The following is a 17585-nucleotide window of genomic DNA, read 5'->3' as shown; positions in this document are numbered from 1 at the left end:
GCCCCTCCCCTGCTCTCTCTCTCTATAAAAAAATAAACATTAAAAAATTAAGTTAATGACTTCTTTTAGCAATTTTTATCACAAGCCTTCCTTATCAGGAGAAAAAAAAAACCCCAGTATCCTCAACTTTATAAACACCTGTAATGACAAAAGATCTTGGGCCTATAGGAGTCAACAGTTTTCTTCCATTTGCTCTTTACTTTGGACAGAGTTTACATGTCTTCTTGGGGTGACTGTGGCCAAAGTGGAATATCTGTGGCTCCCTTGGGACAGATCTTCACATTCTTACCCCTAGAATCCTAGAATAGAGGGTTGATGCAAAGGCCCTGAGGTAGACACATTTTTTTAAATGTGAAGAGATGCAAACCATCAGAGGCATCAAAAAATGAGTTGACTTTTAGGTCAAGCCAGGAAGATGCTCACCTTCTGTAACTTTGCATGTGGAGAACAGTCCTCGGTTCGGATAACACAACTTCACATACTCCTGTGAGGCTCCCAACACTAAATCTGAGCTCTGAAGACACAGGGAATGTTCCTTGACAATGGGCAGATGCCAAGCAAACACCTATATCCCATTTCTACCTCCCTCCCATTTCCATCTTCTAATCGTTGCGGCCAGAAGTGAAGTGGAGAAGCCAGGACGCCAGCGGCGGAGAGGAATGTCTCAGGAGTCTCTACCAGACTCGAGCAGACATACCCTTCTGACACCTCACATGTCTCGGAGGATGTGAGACAGTCGGTGGTGGTTAGTGAACCCAAGTTCACATTCACATAAAATCCGAGCCTACGGCAGCACGGGCTTAGCGCAGGCGTGAGCACCTTCGTCTCAGCCACCCTCCCAAGGGCCGTGTTGATCCGGATCTTGCGTATCTGAGGAACGTCCAGATGCTGGCGAGAAATGAATAGCCCGTCTGGTGCTTTCTCGCCAAATGCTGAAGGCAGGGGAAGCATACGTTGTTGGCAAGATGTCAAGCAGAGGTCTTCAAAACAGTGCAGGTAAAAGGAAGAGATGAGTCTTTTCCGGTCTTCTGTCACGGTCACACAGAAACCCGCCGACCTAAGGCCCATGCTCAGGGCTCGACTCCAGAGTCCAACTCTCTGAAAAGGTCCGCCAAACGTCCTGCTACCGGGTTTTCCTGGCCTTACTTATTCTGGGAGAACTGAAAGCACCCGGAGTGGATGAAAAGCCTCGTCAGTCTGCATCACCGAGGGGCCCAGGCACCTTGGACAGAAGGTGCGTACGTTATGGAATAGGGTTCCTCAGAGTAGACCCCACAGAAGGGGCAGGTCGATGATTTCAGGGCTCGGCCACAAATCTCCTCAGGCATCCAACTCTCAAGACTCCCAGATAAGTCGGAAGGGATCTGGACCGGATGCTGTCCTTTTGTTGGAATCGGGAATACCACACCCGTGTCACCCATTCTCTCCACAGGACAGACGTCTCTGAAAACAGCAGAGTAGACAACTCCAAACCTTCATCCCTTCATAAAAGCAGTGGACAAGCTGGCAAGAATTGTCACGATGAAGTTTTTCAGAACCCTAGAATCTTATAAAAGAAACTTTCAGCAACCAGAATAAAGCTCACTGGAAAAAAAAAAAAAAAGCCGGCTGAATTTTGGTAAGAGAGCATTTTGACTTACCTTGTTACCATCCCCAACGCAGCTACAGACTTGAAGACAGAAGTCCATTTTCCTGGTGCAGGTTACTGGTACCGGAGGGACCAGAACCAATCTTATCTTACCTCAAAGAACTGTGGATCCACGTTTTGACCTTAGTAGCTCCCGGAAGCTCCCCAGAAGCTCCTTGGAGGATCTGCTCAAGGACTTGCCTTTGTTTCACACGCCTCAGCTCCAAGGCAGTTTCCTGGGTGACATTTGCAAATGTATAAGCGGCTGCCATCTGTGGCAAAGGATAACAATTAGGGCAAGCGATAGAAAAGCCAAAACACTGGGAAGAAAGAGGCTGGAGAAGGGCATATTTCAGGGAATAAGGGCTTTGAGAAGCTCCCATTTAATCCAGAGAACTAGAAGACTCCATGCATGCCTGGGCTGGATACATGCTCAGAAAAGACCTGAGAAGATTCAAAGATCTTCTCATTGGCTGACCTTCAAGCTCCATGCAAGCAGGAAGTAAATGGCCCGGCCAAGTATCGAGGAGTGCCACGACACAGAGCCCATCTGAAAAGACTGGAGAGAGTTTTTAGTGGGCTTTTTTTTTTTCCTTTTTTTTTTTTTTTTTTTTTTTTACTCCAGGGATTAAAAGAACTCTCTGCCTGACCACTAGCTGACTAGTAAACTAATGGAACAGAAACGTAAGTGACCACACATGACAAAGAATATACTTTGAAAATTAGTTCAGGAAAGCCATTTAAAAAACAAGCAACAACAACTACAACAAACAGCAACAACACGTCATGGAGAGAGAGGGAAAAAGTGATTTCCAAAGTTGCCACATGATAATATTCAAAATATTAAGTTTTCAATGAAAGATTACAAAGTCACATGTGAAAGAAAGAACCATTTGTAGGAAGAAAAAAATTAATAGTTCTTGAGGAAGCCCAAATATCAGACTTAACAGACAAAACTTTATTTTTTTTAATATTTGTTTTTGAGACAGAATGCGAGTGGGGGAGGGGCAGAGAGAGAGGGAGACACAGATTTGGAAGCAGGCTCCAGGCTCTGAGCCATCAGCACAGAACCCAATGTGGGGCTCGAACTCATGAACCTGTGAGATCATGACCTGAGCCAAAGTCGGATGCTTAGACTGAGCCTCCCAGGCACCCCGAGAGCCACTTCTTAGAAAACATCTATATACTCATTGCCCAGTTTTAATATTAACATCTTGCCATTTCTGTTTCATCTATTTGTTTTTTACTGAAGTGTTTGAAAGTAAACGGGGTGTAACATTTGTCAACGTTTTGGTTATGTCCCACTTTGTCTTGGCTAAAGTTTCTCATGTTTCCTTACATTCTCAGGGAAATCTCCTGACCTTCTTTTCTCCCTTTCCCTCACATAAAATGTCCAACATTAGTTCCTTATTCATCGTTTAGTCCCATTCTCTCATACTTCTTTCCAATAATACCATGGTAGGCTCACATGTAATTCTTTTCTCAGAATTGCCTCCTTCTTCTGAGAACAATTTCCCGTCATCCTATCCAAATTGTTCTCTCAGGATCTCCAGTTATGACACAACGTCACACACACATCTCTCCTCCTCCTGTTACAGTTGCTGTGTCTAGATCTTGTGGCCCAGTGAGGGTTTTCCCACTGGTCTTGGACCTAGGGCCCAGAGAGTTGAGGTGGTTTCTCTGCAGGTGGCCAACTTGGTCAGCTGCAAAGCTCAGGAGCTATCAGAGGTCAAGTTTCTCTCATGTGTTGAAAGAATGCTTGCAACGAGAGAGAAGAATGAGGTTGATACTCAGAAAAAGGGGAGCAAACAATCCTTTACTGTTGGGACCCTGACTTTTTTTTCTAACCTCACTTGAATTGGGATTCTGTGGGCACCTGGGGGTCTCAGTGGGTTAAGCATCTGGCTCTTGGTTTTGGCTCAGGTCATGATCTCATGGGTCATGAGTTTGAGCCCCACATCAGGCTCTGCATTGACAGTGTGGAGCCTGCTTGGGATTCTTGCGCTCTCTCTCTCTCTCTCTGCCTTTCCCCCACTTGTGAGTGCACTCTCTCTCCCTCTCCCTCTCTCAAAATAAATAAACTTTTTAAATAAGTAAGTAAGTAAGTAAGTAAATAAATAAATAAATAAATAAATAAGGATTCTAGCGCCTGCAGCCAAAAGAGCATGTAAGTAAGTGTGGTCTGGCCTAGGGGATATCAATAGGGAGAATTAGGTAAAACCTTTAGTCTACCCCCAAATAAAAGTTATAAAGACCACTCTAACCAATCCATCCAACCTCAAATTCAAAAGACTTGAGAAGCTATAGTTCTGTGTATGTTTTCAAGGTCAAATATTAATACATAAATCTATAAAACTTAAAAAAAAAAGAAAAGAAAAGGCAAGGAGCTCACCAATGTATGTAGGACGTAGAATTTCAGATTGTTACTTTTGTACATTACACGTTCATTTAAAAATCGAACAAAATTTTATTTTGTACCTACTTTTTGTAGAAAGTGCCTCAGAAAGTATAATGTGTTTGCTGTTGAACCGGAAAATCTAGTTTGTGGTTCTGTATTTTATTCTAAACATGATCAAATACACCTCCACACACACACACAAGAGACAGGAATGTGTATACATTTTATGACTTGTTAAACATACCAACAAACAATAAAAAACAACTGACAAGCTAGAACAACATTATTAAACTGAAAAATTCAGTTAATAATTCTTCTCAAAAATCTATGTAGCCACAGAGATTTGTGAGTCTTTTTCCTAGACCATACCCTACTGAGCCAAAATGATTACTCACTTTTGTATCCTATGGTGAAACGTATACGTCTCAAGGGTACAGATATAATCATATAGATCAACACAAATCAAAACGTGTTGAGCACATGTGCCGATACTGTCACCTACTCCAGCAAGTCTTTCCTGATCTCGCGGATGAGGATCGTACCCTTGATGTTCTCACAGTCTCAGCTGGTCCTTCGTGGCACATATAAAAATAACTCTTAAATTACCTCCCAATGACTAGTTCAGTATTGTCTCCCTGGAAAATTCATAATTTCCCAAAAGACACGGGCTTTGTTCCCCTCTTCAGGAATGGGCCCCAGTATCAAGCAGGCACATAATGAAATGCTTAGTAAAGATTAATGAATAGGGGCGCCTGGGTGGCTCCGTCGGTTGAGCATCTGACTTGGGCTCAGATTATGATCTCACGGTTCGTGGGTTCGAGCCCGGCGTCGGGCTCTGTGCCGACAGCTCGGAGCCTGCAGCCTGCTTCGGATTCTGTGTCTCCCTCTCTCTCTGCCCCTCCCCTGCTCATGTTCTCTCTCGCTCTCTCGCTCTCTTCCTCTTAAAATAAAAATTTTTTAAATTAAAAAAAAGATTAATGAATAAATAGGTCACACCACAGAGAATTTTATAAAGGAAGGACTCCGTGATTTCTGTCGGTTGTCTTATTTCTGGCTTGTGCAGAGAATGAGAACGGAGAAAGGAGCGCGTACTACTGAGGGTGAGCGAATGTCAGGCTCTGGCATTTGCGGGCTTGTTTCCCTCCCAGCGTCCCGTCAACTGTCAAGTGCAGCAAGGTGTGCTTTGTACTACACACAATCGTAGGAGTTTCTCAGCTCGGTGTCCTGTGTTTCAAAATCTTTTTAACTACATGGTGATGGATGCTAACTAGACTTATTGGGGTGCTCGTTTCACAACATGTACAAATACCGAATCATTATGTTGTCCACCTGAAACTATATAATATTCTAAGTCAATTTATGTCAATAACATAACATTTCTTTCTTTCTTTCCTTTCTTCCTTCTTTCTTTCTTTCCTTCTTTCTTTCTTCCTTCCTTTCTTCTTTCTTTCTTTCTTTCTTTCTTTCTTTCTTTCTTTCTTTCTTTCTTTCTTTCTTTCTTTCTTTTCTTTTCTTTCTTTCAGAGAGGGAGCAAGTGGGCCAGAAGAAGGGAGAGAGAATCTTCAGCAGGCTCCACACTCACCCTGGGATCATGATCTGAGCTGAAATCAAGAGTCAGATGCTCAACCTACTGAGCCACCCAGGTGTCCCTGATCACTCTATTTTATTTTTAACATTTACTCATTTTTGAGAAACAGAGACAGACAGAACGTGAGTGGGGGAGAGGCAGAGAGAGAGGGAGACACAGAATCCGCAGCAGGCTCCAGGCTCTGAGCTGTCGGCACAGAGCCCGATGTGGGGCTCGGACCCACGGAGTGCGAGATCATGACCTGAGCCGAAGTCGGAAGCTTAACCGACTGAGCCACCCTGGCGCCCCCCTGATCACTCTATTTGAAACTGTGATATCTCATTTCCTCTTTCCTGCTTGAGTTTTTTTTCTCTATGGCACTTGTCTCCATCTGTCAGAATATACACATTGTAACAGGATAGTGTAAATAGTGTACTATTTACTGTCTTTCCACCACTAGAATGTAAACTTCGAGAGGATAGGGATTTTTGTCTGTTTTATTCCCCTGTATCTCTAGCATTCTGCCATGTAGCAGGTGCCCAATGAATGTATGCTCCATGAATGACTGAATGAACGAATGCCCTGAGCACTGCTTGAGGAAACCCGTCAGCTGGGCAGCAGACTAAGTTGGATTAATTGTCAATCTCAAATGGATCCTAAATATCAAATCGTCCTGTTACAAAAGATGCTGCTACTGTGAGTGATCATTTTCTTCAAACTCCGTTCATGTTATTAAAATTACCCCTATTGACACTGATTCAGTGGGGTCAGCTTGCTGCTCCCTTTTCCCCCGTATTTTCCATCTCGGTTTCCAAATATTTTTGAGCCTTTACTATATACGGTATGCTAAGCACTGGATACAAAGTGATAGGCCTAGAGTGACAAAGTCCTTACCTTTACGAAGCTTACAGTTTTCTGAAATTCACCGTGTGAAAGTCACCAGACCACTACCTCTCCCCAGTTTCAAGTATCTTCTCTCAGATCAACTAAAATTAAGTAGAATTCTAGCAAATGATTTCAATTCAATCTTGTCCAATTTCACGCACATAAACCAGCTTTCAAAGACCACCGAAACCTAGCTTGAAGCACCACAGATATCTAAAAAGTAGTTTGAATAGATGGCACTGGGATTGCATCTATACAATATGAAAGCTGAGTGCAAATTAGCAACATGAAACTGGTATCTGACGAAGGTTCTTCATGTAATTTTACGCTTTGGCTTATATAAATCCCAGCGCTAAAACCTTTAAAAGCATTTGTATCAATTATTTTGCAGAAATATTTTGATGTCATTGTGGTTCATTATAATGGTTAAAGTTATTGTCAGTTTTCCAAAAAAAAAAAAAAAGAGTTTATTTCAATAATTCCGGGCATATATGAAACTGTAGCCAGAGTAATTTTTCTAATGGCTAAAAAGGTTTTAGTCTTTTGTCAGCAAGGACTGTAGTTAAAATTTTTCAACCGCAGAATCTTCTTATCCCGTTGGAGTACAGCCAAGTACCTGCGGAATAGTTCGGAGGTAGAAACAGGACACTGCCAGTCAGCAGAAAATTTTGAATCTATCATAGGACAGAGGCCTAATTGCTCCCCTATTTCATTTGACAACCAGAATGGCTGTTTTGAGAACACTTTTGTGGGTTTCTTTTTAAAGTGTTTCCAAGTTTAATTTTAACAGGCACAACAGAGTGCCAGTCCCCTATCTGATTGTCCCACAAAATTTGACCTGCTTGACTTCATCAGCAGTTGCACTGGAAATCTAAGGACATGACAGGGTAACAGTGAAGCAAAATCAGTTTAGTTACAGGATAAATTAACAATTGCAGACTGTCAGCTCAAGGCAAGTCAGCAAAATTGTACCAAAGCTTGTTCAGAATCCACAGGGCAAAATGGAAAATAATCCCACGTGCCCATGTTTCTGGGTAACTTTGCAGGGGCAAGATTACCCTGGGAACATGCATATTTTGACGTGGAATTCACCCTAATAGTTAACAGTCAAAGTTTGCGACAAATAGGGGCACCTAGGTGGCTCAGTCGGTTAAGCGTCCGACTTCGGCTCAGGTCATGATCTCACGGTCCGTGAGTTCGAGACCCGTGTCGGGCTCTATGCTGACAGCTCAGAGCCTGGAGCCTGCTTCTGTTTCTGTGTCTCCCTCTCTCTCTGCCCCTCCCCCATCCACGCTCTGTCTCTCTGTGCCTTTCAAAAATGAATAAATGTTAAAAAAAAATTAAAAAAAAAAAAAAAGTTTGCGACAAATAGGGATTACTTCCAGAATCTGCAGGGACATCTCTGGCTCTTCTCTGGGGATCAGAGCACATGCAGCGGTAGCAGAAGTAGGGGACTAGGACAGTGTTCATAAGCTTTTGATCCCAGGACTCCTTTACCTCTTAAAAATCACTGAACTTTCGGGTGCCTGGGTGGCTCAGTCGGTTGAGCGTCCGACTTCGGCTCAGGCCACGATCTCACGGTCCGTGAGTTCGAGCCCCGCGTCGGGCTCTGGGCTGATGGCTCAGGGCCTGGAGCCTGCTTCCGATTCTGTGTCTCCCTCTCTCTCTGCCCCTCCCTCGTTCATGCTCTGTCTCTGTCTCAAAAATAAATAAATGTTAAAAAAAAAAATTAAAAAAAAATCACTGAACTTTCATTTATGTGGATTTTCATCTATCAATATTTATCAGACATTAAAATAAAGAATTTCTAGAAATATTCATTAACTTCTATAAAAATAATAATAGAAACCTCATACATGGTCACATAAATATTTTTATGACAAGTGACTGTATTTTCCAAAATAAATTCCTTTTCACTGCATTTCTTTTTTGCTGCACCATTTGGTGACAAGTGTGGCATTGTCTCACCTTTTTGTGACATCCTTAAGGTCTAGCTCGGTCGAACACAACTGGACACTCATCTGCCTCTGCATTGACTCTATTGCCATGTGCATTTGGTTGAAGTATATGAAGAAAACCTTCTCACACAGGTGTGCTAGAAAAGGGAGCAGTATTTTAATAACTTTTTCAGGTAATTGTGGCTAATCTTATTTGGTACTATACCAACACTCCACAGTGACAGATTTGTTTTTAAAAGAGTAGTTGCAACGTGGAATCTAAGTAGTATCAGTGACATTTTCATACTGGTACATTAAATTCTGTTGGCCCACGTAGGAGTGCCTGGTGGCTCAGTCGGTTGAGCTTCCGACTTCTGCTCAGGTCATGATCCAGCAGTTCATGAGTTCGAGCCCCGCGTCGGGCTCTGGGCTGACAGCTCAGAGCCTGGAGCCTGCTTCGGATTCTGTGCCTCCCTCTCTCTCTGCCCCTCCCCTGCTCGTGCTCGCTCTCTCTCTCTCTCTCTCTCTCAGAAATAAACAAACATTAAAAAAAAGTTTAATTCCATTGGCCTATCTTACACTTCACATGATCTTTTCCCATTTCTTACTTTGTAACATTATGTACTGATCATTTGAAAATATGGTTCACTCAGTTATGCAGATAATCCAAATGTGGAAACATTTAACTATATAAAACAAACTGCGTTTGTTCATATCACCAATGATCTTAACAGAAGAGTATCTCAGTTGTAGGAAGCTGTCAGGCTCCCGGTGGTGGATACAAGTTCTCCAAACTGTAACTTTTACTTAAAAGCTCAAATTTTCTCCCTTGTTTCCCTTGAAGTAGCAGTAGTCTGGTTTAGCCCATCAGAAGATGTCAGCCAAATACCCAACTCTGAATAACCCTAGTTTGTCTGTTCTTTCAAGTAAAAATAGTATTCAGTGGGAAAGGTGGTGTTAGTTCAGCTTGCAACTCAAACAACAGAACAGGTGCTTTTCCTCCAGACAATCATTGTACTGATTATATAGCACAAATGTCTTATCCACAGTTCCCATTTTGTCACACACAGTTTATTTAAAAGATGTGTACTCAGATGTGGAGATCAAATAAAATTAATGAGTTTTACTGCCCTCATCACACCTATTATTAAGTGAACTGGTTTTATTTTTATCTTAAGAGTGCATGGTGGCGAAAAGTACAATAATGGCCAGTGCCACTGCCTTGATTCGTGGTAAAGCACTAGGTTGTTTTTCCCATTGTAGCTTTTGCATCACCAGAGAAATGGCAATGCAGTAAAAAAGGCAAATAATGTCTTAACACTGTTCTGAAAATAATTTTGACCTCACACATCCCTTACAAAGGTCCCAGAGACACCCAGGGGCCCACAGACCAGACTCCAAAGGAGAGCAAGGGAGAGGACATGCTTTGGGCCTCCCGGGTGCCAGTGCTGTACAAAATGGAAAAGATGTTCTACATTCATTTTCCCAGGTGGGCTTATAAGTCCGAGATTCTCTTCAACAAGTATCTGTGTTTCCACTCTAAAGAAACAGGCTTTAGGAAGTGACAGAACATAGAATCTAGTCTGTCGGGCTCCAAAACTCATGTTTTTCCTCCACAGTGGAAAAAGATACCTTCTTTCCAGCTTTGATTTAGGGACCCTCTTGCAGACTGCCCACCACCATGATAAGCCATGCCCCACACTACCATCTAACCTGTTTCCAAGTCTGGGCAAACCTTTTCCTCTAGCAGTAAAACTACTTCTCTTATACTAGTTATCTAAGCCAGAAGTGAGAAGAATAAGGTATAAGAGGTCTTCCCCCCCTCCCAATAAGCCCCCACTGGACATTAATAATCTTTACTTTTCAGTTAGCCTGGACTTGGCCTCAGAAACATCTCAACTCAGGTCCAGGTAGCCATAATCAATCAATCAATCAATCAATCAATCAATCAATCCGAGCTAACAACAGACTTGAAATTTGTCAGCCCTCATTTCTAAATCATTATGAGGCAAGTATGTGGGAACAGAGCACGAACCTCTTCCTTTGTTACTAAGTTTGCCAGGAAGAGATGTGCACAGCTCCAAGTGATTGAATTACCTAGGAAAAAAACCAAAACAAAACAACTAACATAATCATTACGAGCAAGGACTGTTGACCCTAACTGAGGAGACTCCTGGAATTTATTACAAGTTCAACGGTCCACTAGATGTTTCCTACCTACTACAAAACTCTACATCGTATCTTTTCCCACTTTTCCAAATTGTACTTGACTGTCTAAACGTAACTAGGCTTCCGTAAATCACTGCAACGGCTTCTCCTACTCTCACGGCAACACTCTTCCTGTCTGAACACTTCTGATACTTGACTAGCTTCTTCCTCACGTTGCACTGGCCTTAAAGTCTAAGGTAGTTGAAGGTATTTTGGAAGCTGGAGCAAACGCAGGATTTGGGAACAGAAACATCTGCATACAGACAATGAAGACCTGGGTTAGAGGGCTGAGACTCAATCAGAATGTCCAATCACATGGTCACAAGCCTGGTAATGCTTCACTGTTTGCAGGTAGAAAAATTCTGGAAGAGTGCAATCTTTGCCTCCTTGATTAAAAAATAGATTTTATCTTGTTCATTTCCACCTCCCCCTTCCCCTCGCTTCTCAGGATCTCAAATGAAAATTTTTATGGGGAAAAAATGATTCTTTTACATAATTATTCTTCACTATACATTTTTCCATTATTCATAGTATTTCAGTTCCCATGACTTCAGTTATCATTAGTGACATTTCCCTGGAGACAAGAATTCTCATTATATACTTTCTACCCCAGAATTTCCTAATCAGTTCTCATTTGAAATTGTTCTCCTGCCAACCTACCAAGACAAAGGGCAAATCAAAAGGAGTCGACTGAGACTCATAGGGACTTCCTAACCACAGCCTCACACAGAAGGTGGATCCAGGTTTCTTCCTAGCTTGGAAAATTTTTTCCTGCTGGAGTTAAACTGCCAGTGTCTTCCGAAAACCAAAAAAAAACAAAACATACACTGAACTTTATTAAAATTCCTTCACAGAAGAAAACATGAAAATGGACATAGCTTTAGCTTATGACTTTAGCTTAATGACCAAAAATTATGGGTTTTGTTTCGTATTTTTATTCAAGCCTGGTGCACAATTAATTTCCCTCATTTTAATAAGTCACGTTCCTGTTCATTTGTTGACCTTATTTTCTAAAGCTGTTGGATGACCTTCATTTCCCCGAGTTTTGAAAGTTGTTATTCAAAACAACTGTGCTTTTACAAAAGTTAAAATGCCTTGGGGCGCCTGGGTGGCTCAGTCTGTTAAGCGTCCAATTCTTGATTTCGTCTCAGGTCTTAGTCTCGCGGTTTGTGAGTTCAAGCCCCAGGTCGGGCTCCGTGCTGGTGGCAGAGCCTGCTTGGGATTCTCTTTCTCCCTCTCTCTCTGCCCCTCCCCCCACTTGCATTCTCTCTCTCTCTCTCTCTCCCCTCACAGGACCAATAAACTTAAAAAAGTTAAAATACCCTCTACCTAAAATACCCTTGCTACTTGTTCTATGGTCAAAGCGTTAACTGTTTCCTCGAGTCCAACCTCCTCCGTGAGGCTTCCTTCTCGTCCGGGGGCTCGTCTCTCATCCACTCCCCCCTCTAACGCACACACACGGTGGCATCCACATAATGCCTGCACTGCTCGTGTTCAGTGTCCTCTCCTAGGGCACTTAGAATATTGGAACACACTCACCTTTTCCTTCCACCAAACTCTCTGTGGAGTCCTTGAGGGCAAGGCTCATGTTTTATTCATGTTTATAGTTCCATCACTCAGCACAGCACCTGACTTAATCTGGATGCTAATAAATATTGAACGACTTTCGAGTTTCCCTTCTTTCCACGTTCAATTACTGCACACTTCTTTTTAAGTTTCAACGCTGTTCTTATTCTTTACGTTAATGATCTCAAAGTAGAGACAAATTGACTGTTAGAGACTCAGGAAACCACTTTGGTTTTCAGATGTGTATGACAGAGCTAGTGACACAAACCGATTTTAAAAGCTTGCAGTAGAAACAAATGCCTTACATTCTTTGGAGGAATATGCTAAATAAATAAAATGGGGTTCACTTGGAGAAACCGTTTGACAATTTTTTATGAAGTCAGAGATACACCCACCTTACGGTCAAGCAACGTCAAATCTAGGTATTTCCCCCCCAAAGACATTAAAACATATTCACAAAACGTTTACGACAGTTTTATTCATAGTATCAAAAAATTGCAAACATCCCACTTTCCCTCTAGAAAAGAATGTCTACATAATTTGTAGTATATTCACACAGCGGAATACTACTTAGTAATGAAAAAGGAATCGCACTATTGGTCCAGATGACGTGATGCAATCTTGAAAACACTGAGCTGAACAAAAGAAGATAAGTAAGAGTGCAGACTGTAGGGCGCCATTTATGTGAAATTTCAGAATAGGCAAAACTACTCTATAATTGTAGAAATCAGGATATCAGATGGTTGTGGTGGGGAGGAGGGTTAGCTGGAAAGGACCATCAGGGAATTTTCCACAGGGATGGCAATGGTCTATACCTTTGTCGTAAATACTGGTTGTAAAGTTATAAAAATTAGTCAAAAAACCCTCCACGTATACACTTAGATGTGTGCATTTTAGTGTATGTATTTTAAAAAAATCTCTCAGTCTCTCTCTCTGATGTATACACACATATATACCTATGTGTCCATATGTGTATACACACATAAACGTACATTATACTGGGGTTCAATTACTTATTATTCAAGATAGTCAAGAACAATATACAAAGTCTAAAGTGGTGGGCCACACCAAGAACACATTAATTCTGGATTTGTTGTACTATTATTTTTATCTTCTTAATTATGATTTTCTTAGGCTAAAAGTAATATGATTTTGCTTACACTTAGCCTGGACCAACTGATGAGTGACGTAAAAGACTATGCTAAAAAACAACTGCCGCCTTCCAATTATATTTTTTCCTATGACAAAAATCTTTAAAATCTCTAAAAAAGATTTTTAAAGAGTTACCTCAAATAGAAGCACAGTAATTGCCAATACTTTGGTCACAGCATCTGGATTTGTTCTATAATTTAAACACCTTACTAAATTCCTAACTATGCAGATGCTAATGCTTAGGAAGCAAAAAAGATGAGAAAGAATGAGCCATGGGAAAGGCAAAGGGGAAGAGTGTGCATAAAACCCCTGAGGCTAGAAAGCCTCAGGCTAGGGAACCACAGAAGGCTACAAATGAGCGGGGGGGGGGGGGGGGGGGGGGGGGGGGGGGGGGGGGGGGGTTGGAAACCAAGTGACCCTGAGAAGATAACCCAGAACTGGTTTATACAGGACCTTGTAAACCAAGGTAAGGAGTATAGATTTTATTCTAAGAGCAACAGAAAGCCTTTGGAGGACTTTAAGCAAGGTTATGACACAATTGAGTTTACATTTCTAAAAGATCATTCTGGCTGCTATGTAGAAAATGGACAGAGCAGAAGCAAGAGAGAAAAAAGTGACCTTAATGGGGCCATTGCTAGTCTGGGGGAGAGATTCCAGTGGTGGTGGTGGAGATGGGAGGAGGTAGGCCATCCGGAGATATATTTTACAGGTATTACTGGAAAAAAATATGCTGATGGATGGGATATGGTGGGGGGAGGAAAACTTAAAAATGAAACTGAGGTTTCTGGCTTATGCCACTTACTGACATGGGAAATACTGCACTGAAAACAGGTTTAGGGATGGAAAGGTAAGTTTTATTTTGGACACATTAACTTTGAGATGCCAAAATGTATCCAAGAAGAGATGTCAGGCTGAATAGTTTTGAGAAGAGTCTTGAATTTAAAAAAATAAATGTGGTAGTAAGCAGGATAGAGACGAAATTTAAAATTATAGGTATACGTGGATTTCCCCAAGAAGAGGGTGTAGAAAGAAGAGAAGGGAACCAGTTCCAAGTCTTGAAGAAGTCTTTTAGAGGGCAGGAAGAAAAAGAAAACCAGCAAAGCAGGCGGTGGATTGGTCAGAAAGGGTAGTGTTTCAAGGAGGGAGCGGCCAAAGCTTGTCAGAGATTAAGAAAACCATGAACATAGAATATCTTTTGGTTTTGGCAACGTGGAAGCAGTCTGAAGAGCATGATTGGGGCAGAAGTCAGATCAAACTGGAAACAGAATGGGATGTAAGGAAGAGATCATAATGATCACGTATTAGGTTAAATCATAGGACACTGCTGAACTCTGACAGTTTCTGATGTACAAAAACAGTAATTTCACATGATTCTTTTCTAAGGAGCTTGATGGAAGAACATAGAAGGGAAGATGAGGTCAAGTAGGGCCCGGAAGGAGAGGGGAAAGACCAAAGCGTGTTTGTACATTGATAAAAATGAAGCAACTGTCAGCTGAAAAAGGGTGAAGTTTCGAAAGGGACGGAAGATTTGGTTACTGAAGAAAAAAACATGAAATAATCTTCACAGAGAGTAGGTACGTAAATTAACTGAACTGCAGTGGCGATGTTAGGCACCACTTGAGAGCGGTGTGACCATGAATTTGTGGCACAGGCTAAAAGCTCCAATGCCTACAGGGGCCAAGACAAGTGAACCTGAAGCAGGCTAAGTGGACACGAAACTCAAGAATATATATCCCGTCTCAAGGGGGTGGCCACTGGACTGCTGCCACCAACACTGTCAATCCTATGTTGTCACATCCCCTGATTTAAGAGGAGCCAGAAATCTTGGTTTTTATGTAACATATCTTAATTTAAAAAACACTCTATGAGCCACCGGGGTGGCTCGTCAGTTAAGCATCTGACTTAGGCTCAGGTCACGATCTCCCGGTTCATGAGTTTGAGTCCCACATCGGGTGAGTTCAAGCTCCACTTGTCGCTCCACACTCTCAGTGCGTGGGATTCTCTCTCCCTGCCCCTCTCTGCCCCTCGCTCACCATGCCCTCTTTCTCTCTAAAAAACAAAACAACATGGGGCGCCTGGGTGGCTCAGTCGGTTGAGCGTCCGACTTCGGCTCAGGTCACGATCTCGCGGTCTGTGAGTTCGAGCCCCGCGTCGGGCTCTGGGCTGATGGCTCGGAGCCTGGAGCCTGCTTCGGATTCTGTGTCTCCCTCTCTCTCTGCCCCTCCCCCGTTCATGCTCTGTCTCTCTCTGTCTCAAAAATAAATACACGTTAAAAACAAAACAACAACAACAACAAAACCACTCTATGTGTTGAAGAAAACAGGTTGCATTTATCCAAGGTGGTACATTTTTTAGGAGAGTGATACGGAAGACTGATTTGAGTTAGTTGAGATAGAGTGACCGTAACAATGAACTACTAAAAATGAAGCTGGATAAAGAATATAGAGACCAAAGGAGGGTATAATAGTTACAGTGAAGGTAGTGGACCAGTTTTGTACATTGTTGAGTTTTTGGGGGGGAGGGTTTTTTGCTTATTTTAGAGAGACAGAGAGGGAGAGGGAGCATGGGCAGGGGAGAGGGGCAGGGAGAGAGAATCTTAAGCAGGCTCCACACTGAGTGTGGAGCCCAACATGGGGCTTGATCCCATGACCCTGGGATCATGACCTGAGCCAAAATCAAGAGTCGGATGCTCAACCGAGCCACCAGGTGTCCCAAATTTTGTACAGTGTTGTCAACTGAAGGCCACGGTTTATTCAGACTTCCTTAATTTTTACCTAATATTATTTTTCTGTTAGGATCCCATCCAGGAAACCACATCACATGTAATTATCACGTCTCCTTATGCTGTGGCAGTTTTTCAGACTAACCTTGTTTTTTACAAGCTTGACACTTTGAGGAATGCTGGGCAGATATTTTGTAGAATGTCCCAATAGCGGAATTTGTCTGATCCTTTTCTCATGATTGTATTATTTTTATGATGTTTTTTTCTAAAAATAATCTAAGCAACAAAAATCTTAACCTGCTTGAATTTAAATAATGTTATTCCATTGATTTTGAAATTTGACTTACAACCCCTATGCATCTGGACTTTGTAATTTTTAAAAACTGCATAGGCTTCAAAATTTTGAATTTATACATTCTGTCTGTAGTTTCTTGCCTTGAGCTCACTTGCTCAAGAACTTAAGGAATCAGGAGACAGTCTTTATCGAATCCTTTTTTTTTTTTTTTAATGCTTATTTATTTTTGAGAGAGAGAGATAAAGTGTGAGCGGGTGAGGGATAGACAGACACACAGAATCTGAGAGAGACAGAGTTATCAGTGGGGGAGGAGCAGAGAGAGAGAGAGAGGGAGACACAGAATCCCAAGTAGGCTCCAGGCTCTGAGCGGTCAGCACAGAGCCCAACGCGGGGCCTGGAACCCACTAACCACAAGATCGTGACCTGAGCCAAGTCGGATGCTTAACCCACTGAGCCACCCAGGCGCCCGCAAAACCCTTTCTTGTACTACTCTCCAGTTCTTTTCCTACTGGACGTAAAAATTCTAAGTTCGATTTTTACCCCCTTTTATTTCTTGAGTACTTCCAACACATATGCATATATACCTAAGCAATATACGGTAGCTTTACATGTTTTAAGATCGTATGTATATAAATTGTCATGCTGTATACTTTCTACATCTTCCTCTTCTGGCCTCATATTTCTGGGTTTAGCACTGATTTACTGGCATATAATATTCTCTCATATGAGCATCCCATTCATGTATTTGTTCTCACCAGGGGGGGGTTTCTAATCTTTTGCTTCTACTCAGTGCTGTTACGCATTCTTGCCTAGATGTCAAAGGTTCTGTAAGATACAAACTTAAAAGCAGAATGCCAGGATACAGTATTTGAAAATTTGCGGTTTTACTTCATTCTGACAAAGTGCTTCCCAAAGTGGATGTAACATTTACGCACCTACCAGCAAGAACGTGGTTATGCCGTGACTCATAGAGGAAAAAGAACTTTTGAAAGACACAAACTGGATAATATGCTTTCCTCATTGTAATCTGCCCTCTGTGCTCACGTAATCATTTCTGCAAACAAACATACGACTGCTAGGAGCCCCGCAAAAGGCTTAAACTCCGTCAGGCCAGCCTCTCCCCGGCGCCCGGAGACGCCAATACACGCCCACTTCCGGCGTAAGCTCAACGTAAAGGCGAACGTCGGCACGCGTAGGACGTCGGCGCCCTGTTTGACGTCCTTGAAGG

General features: G+C 42.3%; 1 long non-coding RNA gene across 3 annotated transcripts; it reads right to left on the bottom strand.

Annotated features, from left to right (window-relative positions):
- Positions 1–6: 6 nt before the first annotated feature.
- Positions 7–17537, bottom strand: LOC109266136 (uncharacterized). 3 transcript variants are annotated; one of them, XR_002079581.2, is made up of 5 exons: positions 17293–17537; positions 10450–10511; positions 8446–8572; positions 1641–1899; positions 7–1546 (listed from the first exon to the last, which is right to left on the bottom strand). It is a non-coding gene; the product is annotated as an uncharacterized LOC109266136 (long non-coding RNA). The 3 variants fall into 3 exon arrangements; XR_002079580.2 differs by having other exon boundaries at positions 17297–17537; XR_002079579.2 differs by lacking the exon at positions 17293–17537 and adding an exon at positions 11283–11870.
- Positions 17538–17585: the final 48 nt, after the last annotated feature.

Source organism: Panthera pardus, unplaced genomic scaffold, assembly GCF_024362965.1.
Source record: "Panthera pardus isolate Hobbes unplaced genomic scaffold, ASM2436296v1 HiC_scaffold_1, whole genome shotgun sequence".
NCBI lineage: Eukaryota > Metazoa > Chordata > Mammalia > Carnivora > Felidae > Panthera > Panthera pardus.
The sequence above is the reverse complement of the archived record's forward strand: the minus strand, read 5'-3'. Positions and strand labels throughout refer to the sequence as shown.